The sequence below is a fragment of the Dromiciops gliroides genome, chromosome 3 (genome assembly GCF_019393635.1).
Source record: "Dromiciops gliroides isolate mDroGli1 chromosome 3, mDroGli1.pri, whole genome shotgun sequence".
Taxonomy (NCBI): domain Eukaryota; kingdom Metazoa; phylum Chordata; class Mammalia; order Microbiotheria; family Microbiotheriidae; genus Dromiciops; species Dromiciops gliroides.
The window spans coordinates 260,348,081-260,368,750 of record NC_057863.1 but is presented as its reverse complement, the minus strand read 5'-3'; the positions used below and the strand labels follow the sequence as shown (position 1 = coordinate 260,368,750).

General features: G+C 38.5%; 1 protein-coding gene across 3 annotated transcripts in view; it reads left to right on the top strand.

The window, feature by feature from the left end:
• PKNOX1 (PBX/knotted 1 homeobox 1) overlaps window positions 1-20,670 on the top strand; it is a 168,560-nt gene that overhangs the window by 3,046 nt on the left and 144,844 nt on the right. Inside the window, exon 1 of one of the 3 annotated variants that reach the window (XM_043992728.1) lies at window positions 11,036-11,134. The exons of 1 other annotated variant lie outside the window; for it this stretch is intronic. The gene's annotated coding sequence lies outside the window, so the exon portion shown is untranslated. Of the gene's footprint in view, window positions 1-11,035; window positions 11,135-20,670 lie in introns of those variants that run through there. One more of the 3 variants, XM_043992727.1, reaches the window with a different exon arrangement.

The window sequence follows — 20,670 nt, the reverse complement described above, 5'->3', positions numbered from 1 at the left end:
TGAACTCGGGTACTCCTGAATCTAGGGCTGGTGCTTTATCCACTGAACTACCTAGCTGCCCCCTACTAGAGGTTTTTTTTAAGAATGTGAAAGGCTTGGGTATTTTGAAGGCAACAGGGAAAGATCCAATAGATAGAGAGAGGTTGAAGATTCAAGAGGGGTTATGGTTGACAGTGTGTTCTTGTGGCAAAAGAAAAGAAAATGAGAGCAAAGGCCTGTGGAATGGGGTTAGTTTTGGTGAAGAGGACTACCATATGGTTAGGGTCTAGAAGAAAGGAAGACAGTCAGAGATGACATCAAGGGGTTTTGAGATAAATACTAAAGTTCTTCAACTTGTCTGACCACTTCTTAATCTATGCTGCTTCACATCACTCCAGTGAACTATAGCCAATATGGCCGAATAGAGCAGACTCCCCAGTTTACATATACTACAAAAAAACCCTGAATTTATACCAGACCAAATAATGATTAAGAAATCAAATTAGAAACTACAATAAGTGATTTCTTTTTGGACAATAGGAACAGGAGCGACTAGCAAAGTGAGTGCCCAGATATGCAAAAACAAAAAAACCCCAGCCTCACAGTTCAGCGAAAGACAGAGCAGAGCCCAGTGACTGGGCAGCAGCCATAGTGGCAGGGCAGTTCTTAGACTGGGCCATGCCAGATTCATAGCTTCCAAGGTCACTGGCCTCTGACTTGACATGCCAGAAAGTTTCCTAAGGATTCATCACAACCTCAAAGATTCAATGGGGATTAATCCCATGAGGTAGAAGTCAAGCACAGGAATTCAGGGTGAGAACAAGCAGGGCAGATAATCTGACCTCTCCCACAAAAGCACAACTTGGTGGAACCTGACCTTGGCACAAAGATCCAAGACAGGAACTCTAGCTGGAGAGATGAGTAAATTAAATTTAAAATAGTGTAAAAATTACTGTAGATCCATGACTCCATGAGTTAGGAAGAAATTAAGATTTTAAAAATAAAATGCAAGAGCTTGTAGTCAAAACAAACCAAAAATCTGACCTGAAAAAAAGTAAAAAATAATTTAAGCATCATCAAAATCTTTGAAAACAAAAGCCTGGCTACTATATTGAGGTGGGGGTGGGGGGGAAGGGTGGTGCAGAATCATAAATGAAAATTGCTCAGATTTATTAGAACCAAAGGACAAAGTGAATATAGAAATAATACACCCAACAAAACAGTTGATGGAGGGGACGAGGGGGACATGAAACCTTTGCAGCAAGTTTCTCTGATACAGGTCTCATTTCCAGAATATATGAGGAATTAATGCAGATTCAAAAGAATAAAGGCATTTCTCCAATTGATAAATTATCAAAGGATATGAACAAGCTGTTTTCTTTTTTTTCTATTTAGAATTTTATTTTCCAAAGTACATGTAAAAACAAATTTTGACATCAATTTTTTTAAATTTTGTATTCCAACTTCTCTTCCTCCCTCCCTCCTGACCCCCCCACCCCTAAGAACTCAAGCAATTCAATATAAGTTATACATGAGTAGTCCTGCTAAGCATCTCCACATTAGCTAGATTGTGAAAGAAAACAGACAAAACCCAAAACTTCAGATTAAGGAACTATCAAAAAAATTATGCTTCAGTCTGTTTTTAGATACCATCAGTTCTTTCTCTGCAGATGAATTGCAATTTTCATAAGTCCTTCAGAGTTATATTGGATCATTGCATTGCTGAAAATAATCACATCCTTCACAGCAGATCATCTTGCACTATTGCTATTATTTTGTATATAGTACATTTCACTCTGCTTCAGTTCATGTAGGTCTTTTCAGGTTTTTCTGATAGCATCCTGTTCATCATAAAAATTATATTCAATAATGGAAAATAGAAAGAGATTAAAAACCAACTGGAGGGGGCAGCTAGGTGGCGCAGTGGATAAAGCACTGGCCTTGGATTCAGGAGTACCTGAGTTCAAATCCAGCCTCAGACACTTGACACTTAACTAGCTGTGTGACCCTGGGCAAGTCACTTAACCCCCATTGCCCTGCAAAAATTAAAAAAAAACAACTGGAAATTAGATAATCTAATACTAAAAAACCAAGTGGGTCAAAGAACAAATCATAGAAACAATGATTTCATTAAAGAAAATGACATTGATGAGACATGTCAAAATTTAAGGAATATATCCAAAGTATTTCTTAGGGGAAAATTTATATCCCTAACTGCTTGCATCATTAAAATAGAGAAAAAGCAGATCAATGAATTTTGTATGCAACTAAAAAAACTAGGAAATGAACAAATGAATAATCCCCAACTAAACACCAAGTTAGAAATCCTGAAAATCAAAGGAGAGATGAATAACATTGAAAGCAGGAAAACTATTGAATTAATAAAACTAGAAGCTTGTTTTTATTTTTAAAAAACCAATTAAATAGATAAACTTGGTTTATTTGAGCCAAAAAAAGGGAAAGAAGAAAACCAAATTACTAGTATCAAAAATGAAAGGGTTGAACTCACCACTAATGAAGAGGAAATTAAGACAATTATTAGGAACTATTTTGCCCAATTATATGCCAATAAATTTGACAATCTAAATGAAATGGATGAATATCTACAAAAATATAAATTACTCAAATTAGCAGAAGAAACAAAATATTTAAATAACCCAATTTTTGGAAAAGAAATTGAACAAACCATTGATGAATTGCCTAAGAAAAAATGCCCAGGGCCAGATGGATTCACAAGTGAATTCTACCAAACATTTTTGAAACAATTATCTCTGGTAAAATGCCTCATTTCTCAATTATATAGAGAACTGAGTAAGATTTATAAAAATACAAGTCATTCCCCAATTGATAAATGGTCAAAGGATATGAACAGGCAGTTTTCGGACAAAGAAATCAAAGCTACCTATAGTCATATGAAATAATACTCTAAATCACTATTGATCAGGGAAAAGCAAATTCAAACAACTCTGAGGTACCACCTCATACCTGTCAGATTGACTAATATGACAGAAAATGAAAATTATAAATGTTGGAGAGGATATGGGAAAATTGGGACACTAATGCACTGTTGAAGTTGTGAATTTATCCAACCATTCTGGAGAGCAATTTGGAACTATTCCCAAAGGGAATAGTTATAATAACTGCATATCCTTTGATCCAGTAATACATACATATACACTCACATATATTTTATAATCAACATTTTTATTTAAAGTTTTGAGTTCCAAATTCTATCCTTCCCTCCTTGAGGTGGTAAGCAGTCAGATATAGGTTATATATATGCAAATATGTAAAACTTTACTATATTGGTAATTTTGTATACCTGAAATTCTGCTTTTTCATTGAAGTCCCATTTTTTCCTCTGAAAGATTATGATGAGTTTTGCTGGATGCGTGATTCTTGGTTGTAATCCCAATTCCTTTGCCCTCTGGAATATCATATTCCATGCCCTCCTGTTCTTTAATGTAGAAGCTGCTAGATCTTGTGCTATCCTGACTGGGGCTCCACAGTACTTGAATTCTTTCTTTTTGGCAGCTTGCAATATTTTCTCCTTTACTTGGGAGCTTTGGAATTTGGCTATAATGTTCCTAGGAGTTTTCCTTTTGGGATCTCTTTCAGGAGGTGATTGGTGGATTCTTTCAATTTCTATTTTACCTTCCACTTCTAGAATATCAGGGCAATTTTCCCTGACAATTTCTTGGAAGATGATGTCTAAGCTCTTTTCTTGATCATAGTTTTCAGGTAGACCAATAATTTTCAAATGATCTCTCCTGGACCTATTTTCCAGGTTAGCAGTTTTTCCAAGAAAATATTTCATCTTGCCTTCTATTTTTTTTAGTCATTTGGATTTGCTTTATTGTGTCTTGGTTTCTCAGTCATTTTGTATAAAAAAAAATTTGAGTAAAAGAAAAAAAGAAAGTGAAAAATAGCATGCTTCAGTCTGTGTTCAATCAATACCAGTTATTTCTTTGGAGGTGGATGGTATGCTTCATCATTAGTCTTTTTTTTTTTTTTAGGCAATGGGGGTTAAGTGACTTGCCCAGGGTCACACAGCTAGTGTCAAGTGTCTGAAGCCAGATTTGAACTCAGGTACTCCTGAATCCAGGGCCAGTGCTTTAACCACTGCGCCATCTAGCTGCCCCCATCATTAGTCTTTTGGTATTGGATGACAACAATATTTTAAAACCAAAGAAACATTAGGAACTCTGATCAATATAATGACCAACCATAATTCCAAAGGACTAGGTGACAGACTCAGAGTACAAAATGAGACATATTCTTTTGACATGACCAATACATAAATTTGTTTTGCTTGACAATACATATTTTTAACAAGTGGTTTTTGTTGTTGTTCTCATTTGGGATGGGTTTGAGGTGGGAAGAAGGAGGATTTTTGCTGATTGAAAAAAAAAATACTAGGGGCAGCTAGGTGGCACAGTGGATAGAGCGCCAGCCCTGGAGTCAGGAGGACGTAAGTTCAAATCCGGTCTCAGACACTTAACACTTACTAGCTGTGTGACCCTGGGCAAGTCACTTAACCCCAAATGCCTCACCAAAACAAACAAACAAAAAAAACTAGTAAGTAGTCTACAACAACATATTAGAAAGATTATACACTTTGGCCAGGAAAATGTTATACTAGGAAAATGGGGTTGATTTACTACCAGGAAGATTATGAACATAATAAATCATATTAATGATATAAATGACAAAATCTATATGATTAGATTGAAAGTTGCAAAGACTTGGAAAAATCAAGCACTCATTTTGATAAAAAATTTAGAAAGTATAAAAATAAATAAGCCTTTCCTTGATATAATAAACAATATCTTCCTAAATCGAAAACCAAAGATTATATTTAATGGAGAAAAATTAAAGGCCTTGCTGTAGTAATGCCAAGAAAGAGAAACTGAGGAAATAAGCATAGGCAAAATGTAAATTATTAAGTTTTTTGTAACATTATAATATGATAGCACACTTCGAGAACTCTATAGTCAAGTAAAATTAATTGAAATAATTAGTAACTCCACCAAAATTGGATGACATAAGTTCATATAAATCCTCAGTATTCATATATACATATATATGCATGTGTGTATATCCATAAACACATGTGTATCTGTGATAAATCCAGCAAAATATAGCATGAAGAGCTGGAAGGATAAATTCCATGCAAAATAACTATAGATACTATAACATATTTGGGAGTGTGACCACCGAGATTTGCCCAGGAACTTTATGAATCTAACTATCAAACATTCTTTGCAGGAATTTAGATAAATCTAAATAATTGGAGAAACACTGATTACTTATGGATAGATTGAGCCAATTTAAGAACAATTAAAATACTACCTAAATTTGTATATTTAATACTGTATCAGTCAAGCTACCAAAATAACATTTTATTAACCTATTAAAATATTAATGAAATTCATATGGAAGAATGGATAAATCAAGTAACTAAAGTATAATAATAAAATAAACTATATCAAATCTCAATAGTATTATACAGTAGTAATAATTAAAATGATTTGGTTCTGCTTAAAATAGGTTGATTGCTGTGTCAGATTAAGATCTACAGCATACAGAAGCAAAGAAAAAAATTAGTTTTTGATAAATACAAAGACTGTATGAAAGACTCACTATTTGGTTCTGGTAGTTATTAGGTTTAGACCAACCACTTATACCAGACATCAGGATGAGCTATAAATGAATACATGACCTAGATTAAAAAGTTACATTATAAACAAGTCAGAAGAACAAGGAAAAAATTTCCTTTTAGAGTCATGTATAGGGGGAAAGTTGGGGACTAACAAGTTATCACAGGATATAAAATGGAAAATTATCAGTATAAAACATTGAAATTTCATTTTTTGACAAACAAATCTAAAATGGTAAATATTAGAAAGGAAGCAAGTAACTAGGAAAAAATCTTTTAACAAATTTCTCTGATAAAAATCTCATATAAAAGATATACAAAGAACTAGTTCACATTTATAAGACTAAGAGCCATTTCTCAATAGATGAATGGTCGAAGTATGAACAGGCCATTTTCAAAGGAAAAAATCCATCCTATCAACAAGATATGAAAAAATGATATAAATAATTAATGGAAAAATGCAAATTGAAGCAACTTTGATGTTTTAACCTCACCTGTTAGGCTGGCAAAGATGATAAAAGAGGAAAATGGTGAATATTAGTGGGGTTGTTAGAAAACATACACATGTGCATATAAAGACATCAGGTTATTTGATTTAGCCAATTTTTATGCACTTAGTGTTTTAAAATAATGCTTTCTAGAAAAGTCTAAGCAAATGTCACAAAATTTAATTCATCTTACTTTTCCTTGGTTCAGACTAAAAGCATCATAATCCATCTTCAACTCAAAACTAATCAATGTAAAAATGTTTTAGCAGGATTTGCCTCATATGATAATGAATTGCACTGATAGGTTTCCTGGGACATGTCTTGAATTGGTCCTCATTAAGAATGAAGGATGGGGGGGCGGCTAGGTGGCGCAGTGGATAAAGCACCGGCCCTGGATTCAGGAGTACCTGAGTTCAAATCCGGCCTCAGACACTTGACACTTACTAGCTGTGTGACCATGGGCAAGTCACTTAACCCCCATTGCCCTGCAAAAAAAAAAAAAAAAAAAGAATGAAGGATGGGGGCGCAGTGGATAAGGCACTGGTCCAGGATTCAGGAGGACATGAGTTCCAGTTTGGCACTATCTGTGTAACTCTGGGAAAGTCACTTAACCCTCATTGCCCTGTGAAAAAAAAAAAGAGAAAAGAAAAGAAAAAAATAAAGAATGAAGGATGACCACCACCATCAACACCTGTGCAGCCATTCCAGAAGCCAATTTTGAACTATTTTCAGAAAGTTACCAGTCTGTAGTATGATCCTTCTATAATACAAGTGGTCCTATGGGCCAAAGAGATCAAAGAAAGAGGAAAACAACCCAAAGGCACAAAAACAGCAGCTCTTTTTGTAGTGATAAAGAACCAGAAACTGAGGGGGCATCCATGAATTGGGGAATGGTTGAACAAATTATAGTAAATGAATGTAATGATCATTGTGTTTTAAGAAACAATAAAAGAGAACTTTTCAGAGAAACTTGGGAAGATCTGTGTGAACTGAGCAGAATCAGAAGAACAATTTATGCAATAACCACAACGTTGTAAAGATAATTGCAAGGCCTAAGAACCGAACTCAATGCAATGACCAACCAGGATCACAGTGGACTAACAATGAAGTATGGTATCTACCTCCTGATAGAAAGGTGACATACTCAGGGTGTAAAGTAAGAGGTATTTTTTTGGATATGGCCAATACATAAATTTTGTTTTGCCTGATTAAGAATATTTATTATAATGGGTTTTTTTATGAGGCAGGGAGGTGGGAGAGAGATGGGTTTTCCCAAGTGAAAAATTTTTAAAATATATAAATGTATAAAAAGACATAGCTCAACAAAAGTGGTTTCCATTGTGTTGGAGTAGATCCAGTATAGAGTTCAAGTTGAAGCTCTATTACTCATAAATGGTGATGTCCTCCAGGTTCGCTGTTTACTGGTTGTATCCAGTTTAGAAATACTGAAGAGTTTCCTAAAAGAGATTAGTAACCTCTCAGCCTGAGAATACACATTAAAAAAGATCCAAGTGGATAAAGAATGTATATTGCCTAGACTATGACATGGGTTTTTTTGTTTGTTTGTTTGTTTTTTGGTGGGGCAATGAGGGTTAAGTGATTTTCCCAGGGTCACACAGCTAGTAAGTGTTAAGTGTCTGAGGCCAAATTAGAACTCAGGTCCTCCTGAATTCAGGGCCAGTGCTTTATCCACTGTGCTACCTAGCTGCCCCGACTATGATATGTTTTTATGGACAAACTACAACATTTGTTCATCATCATGTGTAACTGAAACACTTTTCATGAACAATTATGTGGGGTAAGAGTTGAACAGGAGGAGAGCAATTTGTACAGTCTTTGAGAAATTGCAAAGCAACTTTAATGGTCCAAACTTCTCCTAGAAACAAAGTTTCTTCTTTTTAATAGTAACATTCTTTTAGCGTTGCTGCATGGAAATGAAATGTGGGATACAAGAGTTCCTGAAGAATAACATTTTTTTAAAAGAATAACATTTTATTTATATATAAGTCTTACAAAATACTTTATAAATATTACTCAGAAAGCAGTGGAGAGATATATGGTAGGTATAAGCACATAGCAACAAATAACCAATAAAGAACTCCAAAGAACAATAATAAAAACTGTCATCAAGGAAATGTATGCTAGGGAAAGAAGATGAGCTGGTCACATAGTGGGACCAAGTCATTAGTAATGGAATTAGAGGGCTCCACAGAAAATCATTGTAGTATCAAGCCAAAGTAACGATAGCTTCCCCCTAATTGTGAATTTATGGGAGGATACAGATAAAGTACTGAACAAGATGGGCAGGCATTTGTGTAATCTGCACCCTTGGAAGGAACTTTCAAATTAGTGAGATCATATATGCATTTGATCATTTGGGGAAACAAAATATTGCCCTTTGTTTCAAGAAAATTAACTTCATAATTACAAGCATAGAGTTTTCGATGGTCTTCTGCTCTCTCTGCCTACTCATCCTGGCTTACTATTTCTTGGCGTTTTACTCCTTCTTAAAGTGTAGCGCTGCTTCAAGGACACACTGTTCATGCTACATCATGGCCCAGGGGGTGAATTGGGCTTCTTCTCAGCCTGCCTGGCTTGTGAGTAATCACAGCCCAAGCATAGAGTTTTGTTTTGTTTTGTTTTTGTTTTTTTGCAGGGCAATAAGAATTAAGTGACTTGCCCAAAGTCACACAGCTAGTAAGTGTCAAGTGTCTGAGGCCGGATTTGAACTCAGGTCCTTCTGAATCCAGGGCTGGTGCTTTATCCACTGTGCCATCTAGCTGCCCCAAGCATAGAGTTTTAATGTGGTTAGGTGGCTAGATGGCACAGTGGATTGAGTGCTCATCCTGAAATCAGGAAGATCTGAGTTCAAATTCTTAGACACTTAACTAGCTGTGTGACTCTGAGCAAGTCACTTAACCTCTGTTGGCCTCAGTTTCCTCAAATGTAGTAGTAGTAGTAGTAGTAGTAGCAGCAGCAGTAGTAGCAGTAGTAGCAGTAGGCCTCCACCAGTCACAGACGACCATGGATCAGTGCCTTGAAGAGCCACAGGCCACAGTGTGGCTCTGCAGTCCAATATGGGAGCCGAAGCTCCTGAGTGGCTTATAACGGGTAACTGCCTCATCCTGTGTTGTATCTACCCCATGAGGAGTAGCTGTAAAGTGGCAATAATATTAGCACTTACCTTCCAGGTGTGTTGTGAGAAAAGATGCTGGTTTCTTTCCTTTCATTATAAACCCAAGATGAATTCACAATGTAACATGAAAACAAAAAAAGTTAATCCTATCTTGGATATAGTTTCTAAGCTATAAAACTAGGTAAAGGGGCAGCTAGGTAGCACAGTGGATAGAGCACCAGCCCTGGATTCAGGAGGAACTGAGTTCAAATCTGGCCTCAGACACTTGACACGTACTAGCTATGTGACCCTGGGCAAGTCACTTAACCCCAGTTGCCTCCCCAAAAAATAATAAAATAAAACTAGGTAAAGATAGTCCAGTTATACTCTATATATACACACCACCTATAGAGTGTTTCTGGATTCCACCATTTAGCAAAGACATGGGCTGGATGGTGAAGGACCTTGAGTTCATGAGTTCATGAGACAACTTATTGGAAGAACTGAGGAAGGCTTAGTTTGATGAGAAGACTTAAAGTAAACTGATAGCTATTCTCAAGTATTTAAAGGTTTATAGCCTGTAAACGGTAATAGACTTATTCTTCTTGATCCTAGTAGATAGATATAGGAATAATGGGCAGAAATTTTAAAGAGGGAAATTGTGGCTTCAGGTAAGGAAACGTTTCCTAACAATTTAGTGTCATTCAGAAATGGAACGGGTTGCATTTCCACAGGGTGTTCTTCCTCATCGGAGATCTTTAAGCAAAGACTGGACCATTTGTCCCATAAAGGGGATTCTTTTTTCAGGTACAGGTTGGACAAGATGGCCATTTAGGCCCATTTCAATTCTCAATCTCTCAAGAAGAAATGCAGCCCAAAGTTAGAACCGAAAGGTTCGCAAAGCTCCTCTAGAATTTTGTCTTGGTGGTCTTGTTCAAAATCACCTTAGCGATTACTTTGCAGTCAACTCGAACCTTTAATTTTTTTTTAAGTGAGGCAATTGGGGTTAAGTGACTTGCCCAGGGTCACACAGCTAGTAAGTGTTAAGTGTCTGAGGCCGGATTTGAACTCAGGTACTACTGACTCCAGGGCCGGTGCTTTATCCACTGTGCCACCTAGCTGCCCCCGAACCTTTAATTTTTAAGGAATCTACAATAATTTGTAAAAGGTTGCTCGGTTAATAAGCATTGCAACTTGGGCTGGGAAGAGAAGAAAACTAACCGATTTTTTTCAATAGGGTGAAATTCTGTGTTTGGGGGGAAAGCACTATATTGGTAGTAGTCCCTCCTCTCTAGTCCCCCTCCTCCCGTTTGAGGAAGAAGGTTTCATCCACCTAAAGATCTTCTCTCTACGGTTTTGCATAAACCTGCAAGGTAGCCAGGAGATTACGATTAAGAAAGGAAGGGGACTGAGGCGATTGGGTAAAAGAAGCGGTGGAAGAGGACTTTAAGTATCCACCCAAACAAACACATTTTCAAAACCTTCCGAACTTTGGCCAGACAGGGAGTGGGCGTGGCCAAAGTCTCCTCCCTCACTGCGCAGCAAAAAAAAAAGATGGGGGTGTGGCCTGTTCATCTTAAGCATGGAGGCGGAGGGGGGAGGGGCAGGAGAGCCTAGAAAGGAAAGGATGCGTTCAGAACTCCCTCCCAGTCCGCCCCTTCTCCTGGAGTCCCCACCCCCTGCACGTAGACTCACGGGGTGGGAGGAGCGCCTTCTGCGAGGGCCCCGCCTCTTCTTTGAATATTGATAAGGTGAGCGTCGGCGTAGCCCTCCTTCCATTGAATGAGGCTGTGTCGCGTGGCCCGGCGTCGGCGTGACGGTTGGACGCGGGTGCGGCACTGCGGGTCCCGATTGCTGCAGCCGCTTGTCAGTGTGATGAAGATTGGCACCCAGGTAAGCTGTCACTCAACCGCTCCGCCGCCGCCGCCGCCGCCGCCGCCGCTCTCCGCCGTCCCTATCAATCACACCGGCCTCCCTGCCGCCGCCCCACTGCTGCCGCCCAGGTCGTTCGTGGGGAGAAGAGATGCCACATAAACCGCGCCCAAGGGCATGGAGCAGGGACGGGGAAGGGGAGGGGGGCCGCGTTTGAATGCAGGAAGGATCGGAAAGGCGGGGGGAAGAGAAGGCAGAGGGAGGTGGTCCACCCTGCAATCTTGATAGGGTTTAAACAGTATTTGTTTTAATACGTGAGCTTATGGAGGAGGAAATTTCTGGAAGGAGCCGCCGCGCTGGGCCCCGCTGAGAGGCGCGCGCTCCTAAACCGTCCCTTGTGGAGCACTGCGCGCGCTCCTGCACGGGGCGGGGAAAAGGGGGAGGCGGACGGCAGGGGAGGGGTGGGCAGAGCCGGGGAGGGGGCATAGGGAGGCGCGCTCGTCCGCGCCGCGGGGTGTGGAGCTCGGCGGGAGGGAGCTGGGGAAGGAGGAGGGGACGAGGGAGGGGAGGCCGAGGGAGCCGGGGTGGAAGCGGGCGGCAGCTGGTCGCCGCCTCCAGCCGAGCGGTCTTCGCCGCGTCCGCTGGGGGGTGCGCGGGCCTGAGGGGGGGGGTGGGTCTTTTTGAAGGTGTTGGGGAGCAAAACCATTTAAAGGGACTGGTTGGGCCAGAAGTTCCGTTCCTTTTACTTCCGTTGACCCAGTTTGGTGCAGTCTTTTAGGCTTTGGGAGGTTTTTTTTGGGGGGGGGGCAGGGAGGAAAGGAAGCTGGAGGACAGCGAGGGCAGTGGGGAGAAGAGAGGTTGTGTAATGGTGGAAGGAAGAGTTGAAGATGGCGGCTCCTCCTGCTCTTAGGATGGGGGCAGGGAAAGCCCTGGAAGAAGGAGTAGCGGGGTGGGAATCACCTCCCTGGCTTGTGTACGGACGGGTGATTTGGGTGCACCAGTTTTGTGAGGATTTTTTCCCCCTTCAGCTGTGATAGTGGTTATGGGTAGGAGTCACCATCACAGTATCTGGCATATAGCAGGCTTTCCGACCCTTGCCATGGGACAGATTTCAGTTTAGTTTGCCTTGTCTGTGGCCTTCCCCCTCTTAGCTTAGGCCATTAGCTTCCACGTGCACCATCATGGGATGTGCAATTTGTTCCCATCACTAAAGCTTTGCACTAGATGGGAAGCTGTTTACTAAAATGTGTTAATCACAACAATAATAGAAATATGCCAAGCCCTTGAATGGATCATAAACATTGAAACTTCATCGCATCCTTCATGATTGCATAATCCCTATTCTCCAGATACTTTTTTTTTTTTTTTTTTTTTACCAAGGCAGATCATTAAAAACGAAGAATAATTTTCAAAAGCTCTTGTACCTCGTGCCTCACAAGTTGCAATAGGCCCCTTAAAGCTCAGGTATTAGAATTCAGGAAACTAGTCACTAATCAGTGGAAATATAGACCCGACTGGAGGGAAAGTTATTGATCTATAGTTATGATTCCAAATAGAATCTGGTAATTTTCATCTTTGTAAGGCTGATTCATTTAAACATTTTAGGAACCTGCTGTGCAGTGATAATAGCTGAGATATTGCATTTTATGAAGTTTGTAAAGTGGTTTGCATAGATCTCCGTTATACCTAACATGTGGAGTAGGCACCACAAGTATTTGTATCCCCTTTTTACAGGTAAGAAAACTGAGCTCAGATAATAGGTTAAGTGACTTGAGCTACCACTTACTACTAATAAATGTGGCAGATAGGATTTAAAACCATGGTGCCTTCCTTATTCCCAAGTTTAACGCTCTTTGGAAACTTCAGCCTTTTCCAGCCTCTCTCCAAGGCCAACCTCTCCACATTTGCCCTCAATCTCAACATCCTTTTCTTCTTTAGCTGAATTTGACTCCATTATCGTTCTTTGGCTCTCCAGTATTCACCTTATCTATTGATTTCTTCTCTACTCTACAAACCTGCTAATATCTCCGGTCTTAAATTCCTCACTAGACTATCAGCCCTGCAAATTGTTAATTCTGTTTAACTCCTTGAACCATATATGTGCTGCCTCCACTTTATGTGCTCTCACTTGTCAATTTATTAGTCTGGCTTCCTAACTCATCCATTCAACAGAAACTTTTAAAATTCACAGTCTCTTAATTTTTTTTGAATACATTTTTATTGATATATTTCATTTTAAAATTTGTTTACTGTATCCTTCTCTGCCCAGAGTCCTCCCTTGCATCATAAGGATCAGGACTCAGGACTGGACCCGTGATTCTCTCTACCAATGCAGATTGGCATCTTCTCAGTAACTTTATATTTTTAGTGAGTCAAGTGACTTTAATGAAAAAAAGAAGAAAAAAAATTGTAAAACTAGGCATCATATCAAAAAGGTTGGATATATGCAGTGTTCTGCACTTATGGTCTCCTCTGCTAAAAATTTTTTTAAAAATAGCAAAGGAGTCTTTTTATAACTCTTCTTTGATAACCAAGAGTGGTCAGTTGTTCTTACCATTTCTACTGTCATTGTTTATATTGTTTTCCTAGTTCTGTTTTTGTCCCTCTGAATCAGTTCACTGAAGTCTTTCCATCATTTTCTGAGGAGCAACATTAAGTTTCCATGAAGTAGTGACTTCTAAATTGCAAAATATGATGACTTTATCTTGGTTCTTATCCTTCTTCACTTATTAACAACAGCTGACACTGATTGTTATCTCCTATGGGATACTATCTCCTCTCTAGGTTTTTGAGGTGATTCCTTCTCTCCTTATTGCCCTCCCCTATCCCTCTTACTCTTTCCCCTTCCTACCCAGGCTCCCCCCCTCCCCCATATTGTTAGAGTTTATCATTCCTTTCATGACTCACTTACAGATGTTCTCCAAGACTCTATCCTAGGACTCTTTATCTACACTTTTCTGTTGGTGACCTCATTAGCTCCCATAGATTTAATGATTTTTATGCAGAGGAACTCCAGACTTAGATTATGCAACCTAGTCTCTTTCCTGAATTCCAGTCCAGTCCATTATTACTATCTGCTCCAGAACAGAACTTATCCTCCCCCCATCCACCACTCCCTCCACAGTATTTAAAGCTTCTGAGAGGTCTAGAAGGTTGATTGAAAAAAGGCCTGAGGGGGCTGCTAGGTGGTGCAGTGGATAAAGCACTGGCCTTGGATTCAGCAGGACCTGAGTTCAAATCCAGCCTCAGACACTTGACACTTACTAGCTGTGTGACTCTGGGCAAGTCACTTAACCCACATTGCCCTGCCAAAAAAAAGAGAAAAGGCCTGAGGTCATTAACTGATTATTAGTAATTTCAGTAGAGTTTCAATCTAGTGAGTTAAGAAGTCAGATGTCATGGGGTAGAGAGGGAAAGAGGTGGTCAGGAGGTAGAAAAAAGGGATACCTCAGTTTGACAGTGAAAAGGAGTAAAAATTGAGGAAAAGTCGAGATTTGAAAGGTTCGGGGTAGTTCTGAGCATATTAGTAGGAAACAAAGAGGGAAGGAGCTAGATTATTCCCCTTTTCCTCTCAAAAAAAGGCTTACTGATTTTTGAAAATAACTGGCATTTCTCAGTGGTCACCTCAAAAATGGGAAGTATCCCCTGTAACAAAGAAAAAGAAAAATTGGTCATGTCTGATAAAATATACTTCAATCTTCTAGTTGAATTTTTCAGGAATGCAGCTCACTATTAGAGACAGCATTTTTTTTAATTGGTGTGATACATCTTCCATTAAGGAGGTAGTTTGATGTTTTTATCCTCAACTCAAGAACCACCAGATCAGAAGAACAAGAAAAAAGAGGATTGTACATGAAATTATGAATCTCTTAAGTACAGCTTGCTTTACTTTTTAATCATATAATAAATTCAACATGTAACTTTCCAAGCTGTTTTACTTGGCTGTGTTTCATTCTGGCCTTCCTTCTGTTCTCTTCAGCGCATTCAAAAAAAGTTTCAAGAATCCTTTTTTCCTTTTTTTTTTTTTTTTTTGAGGTAAGGATAGGAAGCAACCCTTACAGCAAATCCCTCCCCCCTCCAAAAAAAGAAAACAAAAATTCATCTAATAAATATGCATGGTCCAGCAAAATAAATTCCCATGTTGACCATGTCAAAAATGACTTTTATTCTGCCCCCTTGAAACTGTTGCCTCTCTGTCAGGAGGTGGGTAATATAGTTCATTTTCTGTCCTCAGGAATCATGGTTGATTATTGCATTGATCAGAGACCTTAAATCTTTCAAATATTTTTTTCTGTATAGTGTTATTATTCTATAACTATATTGTTCTTTTCATTCTCATTTTACACTGCAAGGAAGACTCATGTCTTCCTAGATTTCTCTTAAACTTATTTTTGTCATTTTTTGTGGCACATTCATTCATATTTCATTACATTCAAATTCCATAATTTGTCAAGTAGATAATATGAGGTAGAAGACAGCAATTGATCTTCATATTGAAAGTCAGGAAAAAACATGGCTAGAGCCTTCAGAATTCCTTGATCCACATAAATCTCTGGAAGTGGCCAAAAATTTGTAGATCATACATAAATTGTACATCAAAGACATGTAAGATGCATTTATATACATAGATACATTTATGTGTATTGTGTGTATGTGTGTACATATAACAACGTTTATGAATTAAGTTTGCATCAATATGGGCAGGTTTGTGGTGCTCCAAAACAATTACAATAGTTAACATCAAAAATTGCTGATCAAAGATCACCATAACAGATATGAAAAAGTTTGAAATATTGTAAGAATTACCAAAATGTGACAGACATGACATGAGCACATGCTGTTGGAAAAATGGTACCAATAGACTTGCTCAATGCAGGGTTGTCACAGACCTTCAATTTGTAAAAAATACAATCTGTTTAGTGCAATAAAATGAGTTATGCTTGTAGTATTATGGAAAAATTTTTATAGGAATGAATTTTTTTAGATGTGCCTTTTCTACTTTAATGCAATAGAAACAACTTTATTAAATGTTTTTATTGTTTGAACATATTTAGACAGGGTCTTGCATATTGTGTTTTTCTTTTAACACAGAAATTGTCTAGAAAAATGTGCTAGTAAACTTATTAGTAACATGATCTTGTGGTAGAAGCATTGATTTTGGAAGAAGGAATACAGTTTCAGTTCTAGATTCTATTCTTTCCACAAGCATTTCAGTACTTAAGATGCCAGGAACTGTGTTAATTAAGGTTGAGAATTCAAAGACAGAATCCATATAGCTCCTGCTGTTAAGGAGCTTATGTTTTCCTAGAAGCAATTCTACTCACTTGATATGAACCTTTCCCCCAGTTTCCTCCTGTTAAGGGCTAAAATTCTAGCTAGTCTGTCTAAAATATCTAAGGAGTGGTCGCCAATAAATTATAAGCTTTAGCAAGAGTTAGATTTTTAAGCATTTATTAAGGAGAATAAGAATTTGGTAAAGAGAGAGAAAGGCCTAGATTCCTATCTATTAAAGGGAGAGCACATTTCTAGCTACGCTCTCCACCAGAGTCCAAAGGAAAGAGCCCAAGACAGAGCCCCCGTCTCTTCCTTCTTCCTCCCACAAGCAGATGTCACTTCCTGACGCCAAAGAAAAGACTCCTGGTCTTGCCCTCAAAGACCTTCGCTTCATGGACGGAACTCTTCTACAGTAAGTCTCCAGCAGGTGGCGTCATTCCAATCGTTACACTCCTTAAAAATGAAGATGAGAAGCAGCTTATAAGGATATTTCAAGCAAAAAATTATATGTGTTTGGAATAATGTCAAGTTATAGGCAGCTGGCTATATGGATTTAAATATTTTAGGGTGTAAATGAATTGTATATCTTGGTTCTTTCCCTTTAATGTTTGCATAAAAAAAATAGCTTTTTTAAAACTATGGATGCCAGAAATTTGGTATATTTTTAGTTTCCCCAAAGTACAGGAATTAGGCATCAATACTTCACTTACCCAGATGTCATTTAACTGTCATCTCTTTGGAACTAAAGCAGATGCCTACAAAATATACATAATGATATTTACACTATTTCTTATAGGAAAAATTCCTCCCCCCAGGCTCTTAACTAGAAACTGTTTACTATTATTTTACACAGAATTCTAATAATTTTTGTTTGGTTTTTCAGATGAGACAAATTAGTTGGGGTCAGATGTGCTGACTGCATTAAGTGACTTCTGGCAACAGCATGACTGATAAAAAGGCAGATCAGAGAGCAGGAAATATTGGAGTGCTAGGCCTAGAGTCCTCTCACATTTATTGCTTGTGTGACCACAGGCAAGTCTCTTAATTTCTGAGCCTTAGTTTCCTTGCCTGTAAAATGAACAGGTTGGACTAGTAGGCCTTTATTGTTTCTTTTAGCTCTAAATCTATGATCCTAACTGTAAAAACAAAGTAGAAGCCTGGAAAAAGCAGGAGGAACCATATTTATTTCCCAGATAGTGGCCACCTAGGGATCAACTCCTATTGACCATCCCAACAGCTGTCAAGGAACTAGCCCTCTTCTTTCTTACACTGCTCTAGTAGAGGTCCTCATTATCTTGCACTTGATTATTGCAGTAGTCTGCTGGTGTGTCTCCTTGAGACAGTCTCTCCTCATTCCAGGCCATCTTCCACTCATCTGTCAAAGTGTTCTTCCTAAAGTGTGTCTGACCATGTCACCTTACTATTTAGTGACTACTTGTCACTTCCAAGATCAAATATGAAATCCTTTGTTTGGCATTCAAAGACCTTCATAGCCTAACACCCACCCTCTGCCCTTTTCAGCTTTCTTACACTTTACACTCCATCGTGTATTTTGTGATTCTGTTACACATTTCTCCTTGTTCCTCCAGTAAGACTTCTGACTCTGGGCATTTTTATTGACTGTTTTCCATATTTTAGAATGCTTTCCCTCTTCATTTCCACTTCTTGGATTCCCTGATTTCTTTCAAGTTCTAACTAAAATGGTATCTTTTACAGGAAGACTTTCCTGAATCCCCTTAATTCTAGTTTCTTCCTTCTGTTACTTATTTCTGGTTTATCCTGTATGTAGCTTATTTGCTCATTGTCTCCATTAAACTGTGAACTCCTTAAGGGCAGGGACCATCTTTTGCCTTTCAGCACTTAGCACAGTTTTGGCACATAGTAGATACTTGTATGTTGTTCAGTTGTGTCTCTTTGTGACTCCATATGGGATTTTCTTAGCAAAGATATTGGAGTAGTTTGCCATTGCTTTCTTAAGCTCATTTTATAGATGAGGAAACAGGCAAACCAGGGTTAAGTGATTTGCCCAGGGTAATACAGCTAGTAAGTGTCTGAGGCCAGATTTGAATTCAGGAAGGTGATTCCAGGCTGGGCACTCAATCCACTGCACAACCTAGCTGCCCCCAGTAGATGCTTAATAGATGTTCATTAACCGTTTGTTATTTCTGATCTTTCCTTCCTCTTTTACCTGCAGTCTTTGAGTACTGTTAGAAATTCCAGGCCTGGGGCAGCTAGATGGCGAAGTGGTTAAAGCACCGGCCCTGGAGTCAGGAGTACCTGAGTTCAAATCCGGCCTCAGACACTTGACATTTACTAGCTGTGTGACCCTGGGCAAGTCACTTAACCACCATTGCCTGCAAAAAAAAAAAAACAAAAACAAAAAAGAAAAAGAAATTCCAGGCCTTTCTATCTCCCCTGCAGCTGAATTTTACATGTGTTACCACCTCCATTTGCAGTGTGAACCCCTTGAGAGCAGGAATTTTCTTGATTTTTCTGTTTGTATCCTGAACATTTTACACAGAGAATAGCGTACAGTTAACACTTAATAAAATACTCTTTTACTTCATATAGTAATGGAAACATGGGATAGTGGAATGGGAGCTAGGTTTGTGGTCAGGACATGTGTTCAGACCCTAGTTCTAATATCTCTGACCATGGACAAATCACTTAACCTTTCTGACCTGTTTCCCATCTGTAAAAACAGATAATGATATTTGTACATTTTACTTCATGGGCTTTTGAAGAAAGTCTTGTATAAATGTGAGTTGCTGTTTACTGTGGGGGAAGAGAAAACAGCTCTACCAGCCTCAGAGTTACATTGTACCACATAATTGTTATACACAGTGTATGACCCCAAATTCTCAAAAACAAAAATACTTAAATTATGTTCAGTATGCTTCATTTAAGAAAGTAGAAAATAATTTTCTGTAAAAATGCTTAAAACAAAAAGAAATTGGGTGCTAAATTTGGTAAGCTTCTGTTTATTTGGAGAATTTACAGAGTGCATAAATGAGGCATTAGTATAGTGGAAAATAGGAATAGGATTTGGAATCCTAGCTCTGTCATTTATTATTATCTGTTTGATCTTGACAAAACATTTAACTCCTCAAGAGCTGCAGCTTGTTTCCTACTAGTAGAATGATAACAGTGCTGAGTGTTCTTGAATTGCCTCCTCCCTAGTTATAAAGCTTATGTGTGAAAAGCCTTTTGTAATTGTTCAGTATATACAGTTTAGGAGAAAGTCAGGAGAGTAAATTCTTTGTATTAATTAAAAATTTAGTCTCTTCTCTTTGGCTTTCTGAGGGAAGGAATTGATTCTCTCTGACCCAGCCTGATTGGATCTTTCGGCACTAGTAACTATGAAAGGACAAGTTACTTATGTGTTCAAATTAAATGTCCTCTTTGCTTTGGATGATCAAATCAGTAAAATCTGCTTGTAGGCTGGGCAAACTAAACCCCTGGAACCTTTACAATTTGGATTAACTAACATTTAATTGAAGGATCTGAGAGAGACAGCTTTTACTTTTAAGTTGAAGAGGGCACAAGTATGGTTTAGATAAATATCTACATGATGTTTCATTTTATTTAATTTCTTTGTTAGAATTAATGTCAGAATGGGGAACATCGATTCTGTTGTGTATATTTTGGCAAATGAATTGAAAATGTATAACCTTATATAAAAAATTAAGCAATTTGGTTCATAAAGGTCTTTTCCAGCCCTAAGGCCTATGATTTTGGTACTCATTTTGATGTCTCTTTTTAGAAACTAGTAAAACTATTTTTAAAAATTCATGGTTAATTTGGTTGCTTTTTACTGTGCAGATATTGTAAAATGTTATAGTTGCTAATATTCAATTATTCCTTACTCAGATGCTGAAATGGATTTGTTATCTCATTATTACCAGTATTCTTAGAAATATTGAAGATCACAATCCAACTGTGCCTGCCTATCTTAATGCAACTCTTGTAGGAGTCCTATGGCAAGCTTGCCAAGAATGGGTCCACCCAATGGACTATAGACATTCCTCATTCTTGCTATTTGTTACCTCTTGCACTTAGGTGATGTAGTGGATAGAGTGCCAGATCTTCCAGGGTCAAATCTGTGTGACCCTGGACAAGCCACTTAACCCTGTTTGTCTCTGTTTCCCCCTTGTAAAAGGAGCTGGAAAAGGCAGTGGCAAACCATTCCAATATCTTTTCAAGAAAACATTAAATGTGGGGCAGCTAGGTGGCGCAGTGGATAGAGCACCGGCCCTGGAGTCAGGAGGACCTGAGTTCAAATC